At 37.4% G+C, this 16570-nt stretch overlaps 1 protein-coding gene across 1 annotated transcript in view; it reads left to right on the top strand.

Moving 5' to 3' along the window:
- LOC119792585 (urotensin-2 receptor) overlaps nt 1-12765 on the top strand; it is a 102520-nt gene extending 89755 nt beyond the window's left edge. Inside the window, exon 4 of the mRNA XM_038299291.1 lies at nt 11853-12765. The gene's annotated coding sequence lies outside the window, so the exon portion shown is untranslated. The remainder of the gene's footprint in view (nt 1-11852) is intronic.
- The last annotated feature ends 3805 nt before the right edge of the window (nt 12766-16570 follow it).

The raw sequence follows: 16570 nt of genomic DNA, 5'->3' as shown, positions 1-16570 counted from the left end.
AACAACTAAACATCTTTTTTATGAATGTAAAGAAGTATTAAACTTATGGGATCAACTTCGAACCTTTCTGTGTTCTAAAACAATAAATTTAGATTTTATTTCCTGGCAAAACATTCAATTCGGTTTATCCATTAAAGAAAAAAAAATTGGAATTTTTAATCAATATTCTAATAATTGTAACAAAGTATTATATCCATAAATGTCGCTATGCAAAATGCTCCCTCTCAATCTCTGCTCTCAAAAATGAACTTTCCCTTTTCAAAAGATGTCTGAGAAAGATGCAGAATTTAAATGCAATTAAATTGTTTGAGTTAATTGAAGAATTTCAGTTGGTAGTCCCCACTGATTAATTTACTTTAACTACTATTATTATTTTATTTATTTTTATTTATTTTATTTTATACTTTGTTCCAGCATGTGCATTTAATTTTATTTTTCAAAAGCAGGAGTTGTGATATTTCTTCTTGTATTGAAATATTTGTTATTGACTTGTTATTTGAGATTGTTATTGTTTTCTTATATATTCAATAACAAAAAAAAGAAAAAACAAGTGGAAATCTAAAAAAAAAAATTAACCATTACAGCCAACTGATTCTGAGTAAAACTAATTTTTGAAGTAAATTATTTTGTGTATTTTTTTTACATAACATTTGCATACACAGTAATCTAGCGTACTTTAATTAAATAAATCAATTCAAGCTAAAATGTAAGAGTCTATAATTAGGCTATACTGAGCCTGATCTATTTCTACCATCGATTTGGGGGATATTTATTGCCATACTTTGGGCCACTTAATACCAATTTAGCATGCTGACCTATGTCCTTATGACCACAGTGTACCAATCTTCTGATGGCTACTTCCAACAGGATAATGCGCCATGTTATAAAGTGAATCATCTCAGAATCATTTCTTGAAACTTTTCCACTTAAGTAATTGTGAATTGAGCATATTGACAGACAACATTTTATTTTTTATCTTAAATGCAAATTTAAAAAAAAATAATTACTGCTCTAAATGTATTGCTCTGTCAGCTAAAGATCTGTTTTGGTCTCTATACTTTAATTAAATAAATCAATTCAAGCTAAAATGTAAGAGGCTATACCTGATCTCTTTGTATCAGAGATTTTCTTCCTCAGAAAGATGTCACTTGGGGTAAAACCCCCCCTGCAACCCTGGTTTGCATTTGTATAGCTCACAGCATGTTCATTTACATGTTAAAGCCTCCCCTAGAATTCCATGGGGGGGAGGCATGGGGGGAACACTGCCTAAGAAATTCCACGTCAATTTCTGACAATTTACGGGAGTTTTCGGCGAAGCCTGCAAATTGCCGTAAACTGCCGCTAACCTGAAGTTCCACGACAATCTACAGTGCCGTATATTGACGAAAATACCACTTTTCATGCAGTGTAATATTTCATCTAACTGACAAGAAACGTGTCCTGGAGGGGAAGCAGTTGGTACAGTGAGCAGCAGGGTGTGGGGAGTCTCTTAAACAGGCCGTTGTTTTCCTGAGGTTGCAGAATGTGGTAATGTGCTTCAGGGTGGGCAATGAGTTTTTGGCAGATGATTATCTGCACCAACGTCCTGTCCTCAGCTAAGGGCCTGCATACCACACACCCAGATATAACATTAGCACACTTCATGTCCAGCTTCCTCTTCCTGAGGATGTGCAAGAAGTGGTTACGGTTTCCACTGGTACTTCATTGGTGAGAGTGGGGTGGGGGGTGGGGGGAGTTGATTGTTTCTTTTTGTTCTTCTGGACACTAAGGGTTAGGTTTTCTTTCCAGAGTGACAGCTTCCTCGTGGCTCATGATGGATTTGTCAGACTGAGGGACATCATCTTTATATTTTATGTTGCAGTGGGTTGGGAGAGTCAGAGAGCAGCTTTAAATGTGTACAGGACATATAGTAGCTGTCTCAAAGCTCAAACTTGATGGGACCCCATGCTGAGTGTGAGGATGGAAGTTAAGTCTCAAATACTGCGGGTGACTCAACAGGAAGTGTTTGATCCAGGTTCAGGTGGGAAGGGAGATTTGTAGCTCCAGCCGGTCTAAAAAGGAAATATTTACTTACAATAGATTGAGTCATGTTAAATTTTGCTCCCATTGCTCTAACATTTATTTGTGGACTTAAAATTATTTTGAACCTGACTGTACAGTAGATGTTTATCAGTTTGACAAATAAAAGACTGGTCAGCTGCTGGTGAAAAAGTTTGTTTTAAGTTCTTTTTTTGACACATTACAACAACAGAAAATCAGTAAAGGGAGTTTTTAACACTTACAAATAATGTTGCAAAAAAACTACATTCCTCACATGGTGTGTTTTTTTTTTAGTAAATATACAAAAGCTTCGAAATATTTTGTATCTAATTACCATATTTTATGGACTATAAAACACTTTGAACCATGGGGCTTATGCAAAGGTGAGGCTTTTCTTTGGATTTTTCTTCAACTGCCAGGGGGTGGAAGTCAAAGTTGGAAGTACAAAGAAGGAAGCGTTCATTTTCATTTAGCTCAAACACACTAGCAGCTGTCAATACAGAGAATACATCCCAAATTCAAACATCTTCACGTTTATTTGCTACAAGATGAACATTTTAAATGAACCCCAAAAAAATTGTTTAACCACTTTTTAAACTATTTATATTAAGAAAAAAAATCAGCTATTTTTTAATGTTCACTTAGACTTTTTTAAAGCATCGGTTATTTATACATCCGGGCAACAGTTATTAACCTATAAACCTGCACAGGTGATTCCTCAAATCTGATAAAGTCTGACAGGAGGCAAGTAAATAAAAGTCCAGTCACAGTTTTCATACCATATTAATAAACCTTAGATCTTCATTCATTGTTTATTAAGAAATGTTATGACATGACTCCAATACATGATATAAATGAACAGGAAGTTGAATTGTGTTACTTTAGTTAATCAGGGGTATCTGTCATATTTTATTTAAGAAAAATTGCCCAACTGGGTCAAACAAACAATCTAAATAACTATCAAAGCTACCTTTCCAACAAGACATAGAAAGTGATTAACCGCCTTAATATGGTTTATTAAAGCAGAAGGGAATGCCTCGAATACCGTATTTTCACGAATATAAGGCGCACTTAAACGTCTTTTTTTTCCCTCAAAATGTGCGGTGCGCCCTTTGGTGCGGTGCGCCCTATGTGTGTTGTAACTGTGACTTTTGAGACCACCTCATTGAGGAGATGATGAAAGAGTGGCTGAATGTAAGGAGACCAGGTGTTTTTTTTCCACTCATCACCATCGCTGTTAATATGTAACTCCATGCGTGCCCATCTCACAGCTGATGTGAAAAACATGGGGAAACAAATTAACGCTGTGCTCGCTGTTCAACCGCTCGACATCGGTGTGAACCGGACCCAGCAGGTGCAGCAGAAGCAGCGAGTTTACATGCAAAGTCAATGGTTGACGCGCGTATAGGTGCAGCAAAAGGTCCCGCAGCGCGTTTTGAGCAGCAGGCGCAGCGCCTCGGGAGCGTTTAAGTATCTGACACACCGCCAACGCGCTGCTGCTGCTCGAGATGGAAAAATAGAAGTTTTGCTGCTGGATGCGCCGCATCAACCAATCAGAGAAGCTGATCTTGGAGCTGACAGCGAGACAGACACAGCGCTCTGGTGACATATGATATTAACACAAATGAAAAAGGCTGGATGGATGATGAGATGATGAAAGGCAGGTGTATGTGAGGAGACCAGGAGCTTTTTTCCACGCATCACCATCGCTGCGTGCCCATCTCACAGCCGATGTGAAAAAAAGGTGAATCAAATGAACGCTGTGCTCGCTGTTATCCCAGGGGTCTGACAAAGGAACTTCAACCGCTCGACATCGGTGTGAAGCGGCCGTTCAAAGTAAGGCTGCGAGCGGCGTGGGAGCGGTGGACGACAGACTGAGACCACAGTTTCAGGATAAGTGGAAGGCAGCGCCGGACAAGTTACGCCACCGTTTGCGGATGGATTGTAGATGCTTGGACTAACGTGTCTGCTGGCTCTGTTGTTCAAGCTTTCGCAAAAGCCGGCATTATTTCTGAGGAGCCGCGCTGCACGGAAAGTGACTCTGACAGCGAAGAAGGGGAAATTGGCATGTCTGATTTAGCGCAGCTGTTTAATTCAGAAACAGAGGATGATGACTTTGATGGGTTTGATTAATACTTTGTAATAAATACTTGAATAAAGCACAAACATATTCAGTTTTGCTCCCGCTCTATTTTTCTACCTGAAAACTTAATTCAACAGCAGCCTCTGGGCGGGTCTCCTCCTCTTCACCGCGGCGGCTGGCAGGTGTTTTTCATCTAAATAATTTAAACTGCAGGCACCAGGATACCGGCAATAAAAGCGAACATATTCCGTCGGCAGGTTTCAGGATTTTAAGTTAATTTAGGAGTGATCACAGCGCTGTGTCATCTGCGGAGTGTCTGTCTCATGGCCAGCTCGCAGGTTTGATTAATACTTTGTAATAAATACATGAATAAAGCACAGTCATACTCAGTTTTGCCCCCGCTGTATTTTTAAATACACAGTAGAGCTATTTAAAGGTAGTAGAGGACATGTACCTGTATATAAAAAACGCGCCCTATAGTCCGGTGCGCCTTATGTGCAGTGGCGGCTGGTGAAAAATATTTTTGGTGGGGCTGATATAGCCTAGTGTATGTCTCCAACTAATCCGGAATAAGAATTCAAATAAACAATTGGACAATACATACAATTTAACAGTAATGATTTAATTTACTATATAATAACAGTAACAGTGATGATTTGGGTCACTGTGACGGGGTTCTTTGGCCTCCAAGAATCCAGGCTCAGTCGGGTTACCGGTGTTGGTGATTTATTGTGCTCAAAAACTCAAAACAGGGTGCAAAAGAAACTAAACATATACATGATACTCTGGGCCTCAGCCTCCCTCCAGTTACCAGCAATGTAACAAAGAAACAGAAAACAAAAATTGCCGCTTTTCTTCCCACAGCCCTCATTAAATAGTTTAAGCCCCTACCCTCAGGCTCTCTTATTTCTGATTTCTTCTCATTAATCAGTTTTGTCCATATATTACCTCCACAAACAATTGATGTACAAAAACAAATAATTTTTACAACTTAATTCTTTTACACAGATTCATTGACTTATTCAATTACACCAAACTGGGTTTGAACCCAGCAAAGACGCAGCCAGACTGAAGATGACAAGTCCCTGTAGCATAAACACGTACACACCCACACCCCCACACACCCACACACATACACACACACACGGCTAACCCCACTGAAATATTAAGTGTGCACCCTCAATACGCCAGCAGGTAACCAGGAACAGCTTGTGTGTTTTAAGTTCATGGAGCTACTTGGCGCAGCGTGAGCGGATTGGTCCTCACAAACACAGTATAACAGGAATGTGTGTGTGGCGCGCAAAGTTAGAGGATGTGGATTCGTCACAGTCACAATAACCATGACATGAAATGTTCATATCCTACAACAGGGATGTTCTTCTGGCAAACGGGTAGATAAATAAGGATCTCACCGAATTTGGTGGAAGCTGCATCTCGTTCGTTACATTCGCCATCGTCCCTCTAACTGTCTGCACCTGCGCTTGGGTTCAGAAGCCTGTTAAAGCGCAGTATTTTCAGCGCCCCAAGACCATAAAGTTCTGAGACGCTGATTGGCCATTAAATTCACCTAGCAATAGTACATGATTGACAGATTCTCTGCAAATGTGGGTCAGTCTGATCAGCGCCCCCAGAACAGAGACGGTAGGAGTCTGTCTGTGGAAATCCACAAATTAATGACAGTAGATAGGGAAATGTAGTTTATATAATTGGTTTTGCTTATAGGTACACAGTCTAGAGAGTAAAACTGATATTTATGAGTTAATTTCTAAAAATATATTTTACGTTTCTCTCTTCTTATCAGGGAGGGCGGTGCCCCAGCGCCCCCTATGGGCCGGCCGCCACTGCTTATGTGTGTGTTAAATACAGAAATGGGACACATAACTGAGACTGTGCCTTTTAGTACGGTGCGCCTTATGGTCGTGAAAATACGGTAATAGGGAGTGAATTTTTCAAGACAGCAATTTGACGTAGTAAAGAAACTTCCTGCTGGTAATTTATGGTTGTTTCTGTTTTGTTCCGGCTTTATGTTGGTAGCTATAATAGAACTTCTCCACACACTGTTATTTTTTAACATATATATCACACTGTACAGAATAAAAATTCTTCACACACAGCTTCTCTTTTTCTCTATTTTATTTATATAACACTGCAGAATAGAACTTCTCCACACACTGATTCTCTTTTTAACATATATCACACTGTACACATTTGTCTTTTGTCAGCTTGTCTTCATGCCATTGAATTCTCCAGGGCTTTCTGCTGTTTGGCGTCAGGTTTGTATGGTGGGGGTGCATCTCTGCAAAAGACTTCCCTTCCTTCCCCAACCTCTGATTTGGCTGTGGTGTCACTGTGTCAGGAATCTAGTTGGGAGGAAGAAATTTAAACGATTAATATCCAGTGTATCAGTAGAACATCTTTCTTCTATGACAGAGAGACATATACAGGCAAAGGAAGGCACACACACACACACAGCCACATGCATGCACACATTTGCACCCGCGCACATACATATACATTCACATGCATCCGCCCATGCGCGACCACACACACTCATTCCCACTACTACAGGCCCACCCGTTCTTAACTTCTTCCAAATGGCAGCATGTTGGCATCTCATATGTTGCTTCAGATTCGTTGTGTTCTTCCCTGCCATTTTGAAGCTGCAGACTCTTTGATGGCGTCCTTCCTCCGCTGTTTTCCTTCGCGTTGTAAACGAAATGGCTCCATACATCCAGCCATTGTTTAACAAACCGCACACCGGTGTCTGCAATGACTGCGAAGTTGAGCTATGAGTATTAGCCCTGTGCTACTACTGACTAAGTGGCACGAGGCACTGTTGGATAGGCGCTGTGTAGGGACAAACAGTGCAACAATGTGTAATCTTCTATGAAGCTCAAGAAACACTTATATTAACAATTACAAATTAATTATAAACAATTATATTTCTTAATGTCCATTTGTCAATGGATCGTAAATTTCGTCTAGTCTTACTCTCGTTGACGAAAATCGTTTTTCATTTTCGTCATATTTTTATTTTCTGGAAACTATTTTTGTTCGTTATCGTCTTGTCATTGTCACGGAAAAAAGAGGCGTTGACGAAATATTTTCATCATCATCATGGTTGACGAAATTAACACTGGAACCAACCCTAATATGGATAAATAGTTTGTTTCCATTAAGCTATATCACAAATATAGCTCAATGTTTAATTGTATACAAAGTTTAATTTTTATTTAATTGTAAGTAAGTTTATTTATTTTTCATTTTTACTTTTATTTCCAAGGCACAAGAGAACAAGTACTTAATTTTAATTTTTTTTTCAAATTTATAGAATCAGTAGGGTTCCTTTCTTGGACACTTCAACACAATATGGCATTTTCTCATTTCAGAATGATTAGAATTTAGCTGTTAGACTTTAATCTTAAAGCACTGTGATTTATTCTCAAGAAAATATTAAAACCTAAAAAAAAATCTAAAAATCAACTGGAGTGCTTCAGATTAATCACTTCACATTCATTTCATTAGATGAGTGGTCTAAAATTGCAGACATCTGTAACTTCTCTAAAGTCCATGTTATTACCTACAGCATGTGTGCATAGTTGACAGGATACTTTATTCATCTTTAACTGTTGGGCTTTAAAACAGATCTTTGTTCCAGAAACGTCAAGAGTATAAAAAAAATCCAGGTTTTTAATAGATTTATTTTTATAAAAGACACACTCTTTCAATCAAAACACCAAAAGCAATTTGCCAGACTTTGAACACGACTTATCACATGGGCAAACACCTTTCAGTTTTACATTCAGCAATCAGAGCTGGTGCAGAAAGGGGCCACAGGTGAGACCTTCGGTTTTGATGCAATGGAGGCCGACATTGGATTGCATGGAACCATACAGCCTAGTGTTTATTTATTTATTTTGTACACTGAATTTCAGTTTTTTTGTATGTGTAGCACAATGAAAAACCTCATGTTGGTTGAATGTCATTTTTTGCGGGAAAAAGAAATATCCTGAACAGTTTATAACCTGTTTTTCAGTGTTCTGACTTTAAGGGTACTGTATAAAATAAATGATGTAATAAAATGTAAACCCACAGTTGTCTATTGTCTGCAGCAAGTGAAACACTGGAGGAAAACAGGTCAAAGTCATGATTTGTGATTTGCTTTTAGTATAGTGTTCCTCATTTTGCCCATTCATGTTCAAAATCTTCTTGAAAATATTTATCTATTAAATAGTTTGTGTGCTGAGAGGAATTTATATTCGTTGAAATTAAAGCTTGTGTCAGGATTTGGTAGAGGTTTGAGGACCCAAATGCAGAGGCAGGGAGGCAGAGGTGAGTTTCTTGATGATTTAATGATAGGTAAACCATCCAAAAATTCAAAAATCAAGCAAACCAGAAACCAAGGAGACATCTGGGGGAAAACAATCACGGGGAGGAAGACTCAGATGGAGTTGAAGGAAGTTAGACGAGGAACCAGCACTGAGGAACTGCACAAAGAGTGTATTTATGGGAGACTGAAACAAAGAGAGGACTAATGAGCAGATTGGGAGCAGGTGTGAACAGAGCAGAACAGGAAAGGAGCTAGAGAAAAAGGAGAACACAAGAGGGCAGCAGAGGGCAACAAATAAAAACCTGAAATATGAAAATAACCAGAAAACACAACAAAATAAGAATTAAACCCCTAAAACTAGAAAACGTGGACTGTGACAGCTTGATTTAGTGAAATAACTGATGGAAGACTGTGGGCATGTATTATTTTGTGCAGAGTTAACAGTCAAGAAAAACTTAAAATAGATTTTTTTTTTTTTTTTTTTACTACACTTCAGGTTTTGGTAAATGTATTTTTGGTGAATTTATTTATTGTTCTATTGACCTTTTATTTACCCTCTACATTTGAACATGTGGATATTAATGGTCTTTCAACCTGAATTTTGTTTCTTTAAAACTGTTGTCAGTCCGTGTTTTAGAAAAAAATAAGTTACATTGAAATTAGTAAAAAAAATTAGCAATAATAAGGTGATTTACACTATTACACTGGTCAAATCTCCACAGATTTATTATATAATAATGACATGCCATAACAACTGTTTGGGACCAGTGAATTATTTACTTCATTTATTTAAAAACGAAATTTGATTATTATTTTCTCCTCAAAAAACCTGTTGAAATTAAATATTAATCTTAAGAATCCTGAATCATGACATGTGAGTGTGTGAACACCCCAGTCTCTCTAACTCAATAAAAGTTCTGTTTTGCTGTTTGACTCGTCGTGGACATGATCCAACTGAGGGTGTGGAGTCTAAAAACAACCTTTGTGTGGGTAAAGAAAAAATTGTCAAAACACAATATTTATGAGCAAAATTTGACTCTTCTAACAAAGGAATTTGCCACCTTCCTTGTTTTGCTCTGGTGCTATGAAGTGTTCACCACAGCTGTTTTGCAGGTAAATTTGAATAAAATTTGTCTTTTTTTGGCACAAGTTGAATTTTAGTTCCCGTCCCTTTGCCTTTTCATGGAACATTTTAATCTTTACAAATACAGAAACTACTAAGCCAGTAAAGATAAAGAAGAAACAAAACATCTTCACTATGGGCCGGATTTATCAAGATCCAATTTTGCGTGCAGTAATTTGCGCTCGCAAACTGGAATTTTGCGCGAGGGGCTGAACCATGGTTTGCGGGTGATTTAACAAGAGTGATTGCGTAACTGGTGGCAGGTGCAAAACTCTTGGAGACGCCCTATTTAAATGATGGTTTTGCGCGTTTTGTGGTTTGCGGCAAAGTAGTTTGTACAAACTAGTGCATTAAGAAATTTAAATCTTACAGTGACCCCCAACAAAAAAAAACTAATAATATATTATATATATATATATATATATATATATATATATATATATATATATATATATATATATATATATATAATATATATATATATATATAAACTTTGGCAACCTTTATTCCCTAAGGTGGTATGTGGCTGAATATGTGTGCTGCGCGTACGCATACCCGCAGCATTTGGCACGTTGCTCCACAGGCGCAGGGGGAGAACCCCGACCCCGTCGGACAGCACGTCGGACAGCACTTCTGAAAAAACGAGATTGGGAGATCCCAGCTCTCGCTGCAACCGTACGCTGGAATGACCCAGATGCAAAAAAAGTGCAATGTTGCAAGGAGTTTTGTGATATCTGGTATTGCGTGGGTCCTCCTTGTGGCTGGCTCCAAATCCATTCTGAGTTCCCCCAACAGCTCCAAAATGGCAATGCTGGATAAACGATATGTTTTGATGATCGTTTCCTCGTTTATTCCGATCGTTTCCTCCTTCATTGCAAAAATATTCACACGGAGTGAAAAAATGCGTTCTCTGCGTCTCCCTGCTTCATTTCCATGTCTCCTTCTTGCGACTATAACCGCTGCCATGTGTGCGCAATTACGCATACAGACCATTTGCACCTTCTTTTGAAACGTGTTAAATATAGAGTCAGATACCGTTAGCAAAATTGCTTTCAGGTTTAATAAATCACTTTGCGAGTGCTAAATTAATATATTTACATGTTCTCCTCCCACAAGACGCACTTTTGCGTGTAAACGCCTCATATTGCATATTCATTGCAGAAAAAGTACTAAATGGATAAGAGGCGCTATTTAGCACGTTTTAAAGACCAAATCATTTTAGCACGCTGTTGATAGATCAGTTTGTACATTTTTTAGCGTGCGCAGTGAAATAGCTCACGTTTTTATACACGCAAACCTTTGATAGATCCGGCCCTATGTGTGTCAAATTCTGGGGGAAGAAACAGAGAAAGCAGGCAATGGCGGACAAAGATAGTTTTCATTAAATATAGTGACATTTGGCAGATCCTATTACCTAATGGTGCTCTTTGCAATGTAATGTGCAATGTGTGCTATCACATGTGGGTTTCTTTTTTTCTCTGAGCAATTTTCTAATCCACTGAGAGCTTCAAGCTGTTGTTGGCAGCATTTTGCCTGTCAACTCTTCTGATGCACATTAAGCTTTTCTGGAACTTGCCAGACTAAAAAAATGAAATAAAAAGAAGACACAAACCAACCTGGTGCTGGTAGATATTACTTTTATTAATGATATAACTACATTTGCTCAAAGCTGACTAAAACTATAATAAAGAAAATGACTTTAAACACTGTTGCACTATTGGAAGTTAAAGATGACTTTTGCCATGTCCTTCATCTTAACTTAAAGAAACAACACACGAATAAAAAAAAAAAATAAAAAATACAAAAAAAATATTGATTTTCAAGAGTCATTGAGCCAAATGGAAAATACCTTTAAATTATAAATAGGGAAAAAAATCCATTCTGTTATCATTTATTAATGCCTTCATACAAAGACAAAAGTTGTCTTCACACTTGGGTTCAGATTTAACTGAAGTGAGTGTGTAAGATGTGCAGAGATGCATAATTTAATTCCAATACTGGTGCTGAACCTGCAGAACTTGTGCAATTTTTTTTTTTTCATCCTGTAAAAAATTCTTGGAGATTGAACTCTGTATTAGTATTCAACATAAGACATTTTATTAGATCTGCCAAATTTACTTAGTATCCATGGAAACTGAAAACGGTTATTTGCATTCTGTTTCCAAAAATAGCATCTAGAGCAAATGTCTAAGATTGTGAATGAGAGTGTAAATGTGCTGAAGGATTTGCAGCCTCTATATTAACCTCTTTGCTCTGTCTTACGTCTCCCTTTACAGAATGGATGATGAACCAAAGCAGATGAGAAGAGCACAGAAGAAAGGGCGGAGACAAGAAACAATGGAAGAAAAATTATGGAAAACAAATCCTAAGCTTACCATTTGTGAGCAAAAAAGGACGGATGGAAAAACTATACTAAAAATAATCTTTGTTTTTTTGAGTGGGCACAGCGGTGACTGAATGACAAGGAAACTCCTGCTATTCTTGACTCGTGCTGGCTCACTTCTAATTTGGTCTCTCCATGAACTTCCTTCGGCATGAAGACAAAAACAGATCCTTTTTAGAGGTTCTGTTTTACTCTGTGTTCACCTTCATTTTTTTCCGTTTCAGCCTGCATAAAGAATCCCTCTAAACTGCTTCCCTGGATGTGATGGAATTGGTTTTGATGCATGTTTAATATATAAGGATAAGCTTCTAATCAGACTTAAATTTGTTTTAAGCAGTTATTCTTAAAATGAAAGATCAAGGTGAGCATGCCTGTATATAAAATATACAAACCAGCCAATGTGGTTTGGTCACTCTGAGAAAAAGTGCACTTTCAGATTCGAGATTTACTCTAGAGATAAATGATTGCTGCTGGTAACAGAATCTTATCTACAGGGGTGGAGCCATCTCATCTCAAATCTGATTGACCCCGCCAACCCTATGATAGACATGTTACAGCCCCAGGTCACTATTGTGCAGTAGCTTGTGTTCTGCAGTGGTAGAATAAAAATAATTTAGGCAAATTACAGTTGGTTTGATGCAATTTTCCTTAGCAACAAGGAAAGTTACCATTGTGAAGTTTTACCCCAGTAAAAGTTTAAAGCCGTTGGAAGTTATACTTAAATGTCAAATCATTCTAGCTCAAACGTGTATAGAAATGTACTCTTTATCGGATGATATTGTCCCAAATTTAGATTCTTTTTTTTTTTTAATCCTCTTAAAATCTTTGGTTTTTTTTCGTTATCTTATGCAGGCCAGTTAGTTATACGTCAGCCTGAACACCTAAATTCGGCCAATCATATATCAACGGTCATCTGTCAATCAAATTTTTTCAGTCACAGAATCTTGATTCATATGTTGCAGCTAATATATGCAACGATTGAAAAAAAGAACAATTTGCTTTCCCATTGAGTTACATCCCAGTGTTCACCGGGATGGACGTCTGTGTCTTCTGCAGGCGTAGAGCTAACAGAACTGGCAGTGTTGCGAGGCAAGGGCTCAAACATGTACGGCTGTAAGCCTTCTACACCAAACCAAGCTTCTGCTGCCCTGGCGTCCTCTTCCACAACATCTTTGTCCCCGCTTTCCTCCTCTAAGTAAAAAATGTATGACTGAGGAGACTCATCCATGACCTCCGACACTAAACTCTCCTCCTCTTGCGTGTTTCCGATGTCCATAGCGTTCCTTGACAGTGTCGTTTCTAAGTCACCTATTTAGTGCTACTTGGTCCCAATGGAATTTCCCATTGGGAACCTACTACTGTAGCACTAAGTTGCTAACTGGTTAGCAAGATGCTTCCGACAAACTGGCCACAACCAAATAGCTTGCAAACCTTCTGCCACAACAATCCCGCCCTCTTGATAAACGACCAATTACATTCACTTTATTCACTACTGTAAAGCTGTGAACCACTCGGGAGAATTCGGAACTGCAGCCGTTGGAAGAGTCACTTCCCTACGACTTTGAAGTTAAAAAGTAAAAGCTACTTGGTTACTTATTTGTGAAAAGATGAAACGCTCCCATTAATTTCAGAAAGAAAAATAGGAGATATTGGTTTAAAACTGTTTATAATTAAAGAAGCATGTTTATAAAAGAAAATGCAACACAAAAGTAAAATTTGTCAGATTATTTATATAGTTCCAATTCACAGCCCCAGTTGTCTTGAGGCACTTTAGATCAAAAATTAAAAAATCTTTGAAAGGTACTGTGGTTTTGTTTATGGGATAAAATGTAATTTCCCAAAGTTCTTTTTTCAGCAGCTGTTTTCGGTTGCAGGGTTCTCCAAAGCTGATCATTTCTTCCATCCCAGCATCCTTCTCTGCTGCACCATGCCCTTCACATCCTTTCCCAGTAGCTATGAAGCATAACTGGGCTTTTCCTTCTTTTGTACATTTCCTTTCATTTTACCTAGTTTTTACTTTTATTTAGAAACATGTATTTTAAATGCAACTAAGTAAATACTTAACTTATAACCTACCCAAGAAGAAGTTAGTTTAGTATTTGTAAAACTGCTTTTAAATGCAAAATACAGAAAATTGTACTTAGGTACACTAATGTGAGTAAATGTAATTAATTATTTTCCAACCCTGGTGCTTTATTGAACATTGCTTTGCAAACCTCCCAAATATAGGAAGAACTTTAGATCTCATTTAAGTAAAACATAGTGGATAATTAATCAAGAACTGGAGAAAATGTGGGAGAAAATTAGAGACGGGAAAGAAAAGGAAGATGGTTTTATAGGATCAAAAGCACAGCAGGAAATATAACTGGGGGAGACACAAAGGAGGAAAGATTATTAAGACTAAGATTAGGACGTAAATGACCTTACTCATTTTAAAAATACAAATGCATAATACAGGGAAATGTGACAACTGGAAAATATTTATACACACACCACCAATTTTTTTAGATTTTGTCATAGTTTTTGTTTCATTATTTATAAATCGCAAATTACAGAACACACAAATCTTTACTTCTTTTGCCCAAAGCCTCCTAAACATATTAATGTTCACAAAGTCAAAATGCAGATAACTGATAACCACCCCTACATTAAATGTTTAGTTCTGCCTATCTGGAGCCTGGATAACTTAAAAATGTCTTTTGCGAGCTTTCCGGTGGTATAAGATTAATTAAGAAAGAGTGAAAATTCAAAAAAAGAAGCAACTAAACAATAAAGTCCTTTATTTCATGCTTGATAGGAGGAAGGATCATTTTATCCAAGTAAACAACTGTCGTACAAAACAAAATTTCTTGCAAACTGACAATATTGTCTCCATTTTTCATTGTTTTTAACTTCTATGTTAGATGCATCTAGAAATTCTCTGATGTTAATTGGTAGCTCTTACTTTTGACAGGTAACCATAGCTGAGCAGCACTGGGTGATGGTAATGAGGTAAATAGAAGAAACCATTTTTATGAGAGAACCTTTGGGACTGTAGACATGTCGAATTCTTAGTCATGCTATTCCACGTCAAAATAGCTGATTAGAAATGTCTCAGCCCCATAAAGCCTGAATCATGAAATAATGGTCAGAAAATTTGATTTTTTTTCTTACACTAAAGTCTTCATATAACATGAGAAAGGATAAATGAAAAGGTAGATATCAATTTGCATTTTGTTTTAATTAATATAATATTTAGCGCATTAGGCATTTCCATGCAGTATGTGCACTGCTCCTTCTGCTAAAGAACAAAACAAAGCACCAGACTGATACATAGAGTTCTGAAAACTCATGTATAAGCTACGATACACTAAGGACTACAGGGTTCAAATATCAGTCAAATATAATGAAGAAGATACCGGTTCAGGTTAATTTAGCGTTTATTTTATCCCCTTTCTCTCTCTCTTTCTTCCGCCTCAAACTTTAAAATAAACCCAAATGTAATATATTTTTTTTATTGCTTAAAGTATGGATTACGATTCATTTGCATATAAATATGACTATTCACTGCTGGTGTGTCAATACTATTAGCATCTCTAAACCCATCTGTGCACAGAAAAAAAAAAGTTTTTGTGTGAGGTCTCTCAGGTTTCTTTGATGCCGCTCTTTTTATCATGGGCCAGTTTTGATCATCACAGCATCAATCTTGATAATAGGAACGATGAGGAGCGTAAGCTGCACAGCTGCTAAAAGCCAAGCTGTTGCACCATCCTTGTTTTTTGTTGTTTTTTTGTCCCACTGCAACAACAGACAGGCTGAAGTCATTACCTTGCTGATGCATGTGCAGCTAACGTATCCTCTGAAGTAATCTTGTATTTGGATGTGGGATAATTTCTCCACAAAATATTCAAAGTGGAGGAAAAGTTGCCCATAAATTACAAGGCCAATTTAGAAGTTTAGAAAATCATTTACAGATGGAGTCCTCTGAATTTTCACAGATGCAGCTGTGTAGCTCTCCATTTTTTACAAATTATTACATTACCACCACAACCTGAAATGTTTGGAAGTTTGCTATAGATATACCAAAAAAAGCTGTGTTTAAATGTAAAGTTTCTACTTTAAATGAATTTCTGAGTCAGTATGAGTATGAGTCAGTCTCTGCTTTTACGTAAGACTATGGTGATATTTTTAACTATTTTATTTAAAAAAGCTGCAGATATTCAGTTATGGGTTCAGGTCTGGACTTTGACAGGGCCCACCACATTAATATGGCTTGAAGGTAACATTTTGATTGCAGCTCTGCATGTGTTTTACGGTTGAAGTCCCTCTGGAGAGAACTATCTGCGATAGTTTAACTTTTTTTTCCCATTCTTTATCGATTGGCCTTTTACCCTTTAGTAATTTAATAGTCAGATGATGGATTGAAGAGAACTCTGTGAGAATTCAAAGCTTAAACTTTTTTTCTTAACATAACTCTGCTTTAAACTATTGCTAATTTCCCCCCTGACCTATTTGCTGTATTTGTTGGTCTCCATTATTCTGTTTGTTAACTTATGTTCTATAACAAATATCTAGAATGCATATAACTCTGTTTCGATATCTCTCTAAAAAGAAACTGGAAAATCCCACATT

This window comes from Cyprinodon tularosa, unplaced genomic scaffold, assembly GCF_016077235.1.
Source record: "Cyprinodon tularosa strain WSP-4 unplaced genomic scaffold, ASM1607723v1 ctg424, whole genome shotgun sequence".
NCBI lineage: Eukaryota > Metazoa > Chordata > Actinopteri > Cyprinodontiformes > Cyprinodontidae > Cyprinodon > Cyprinodon tularosa.
The sequence above is the reverse complement of the archived record's forward strand: the minus strand, read 5'-3'. Positions and strand labels throughout refer to the sequence as shown.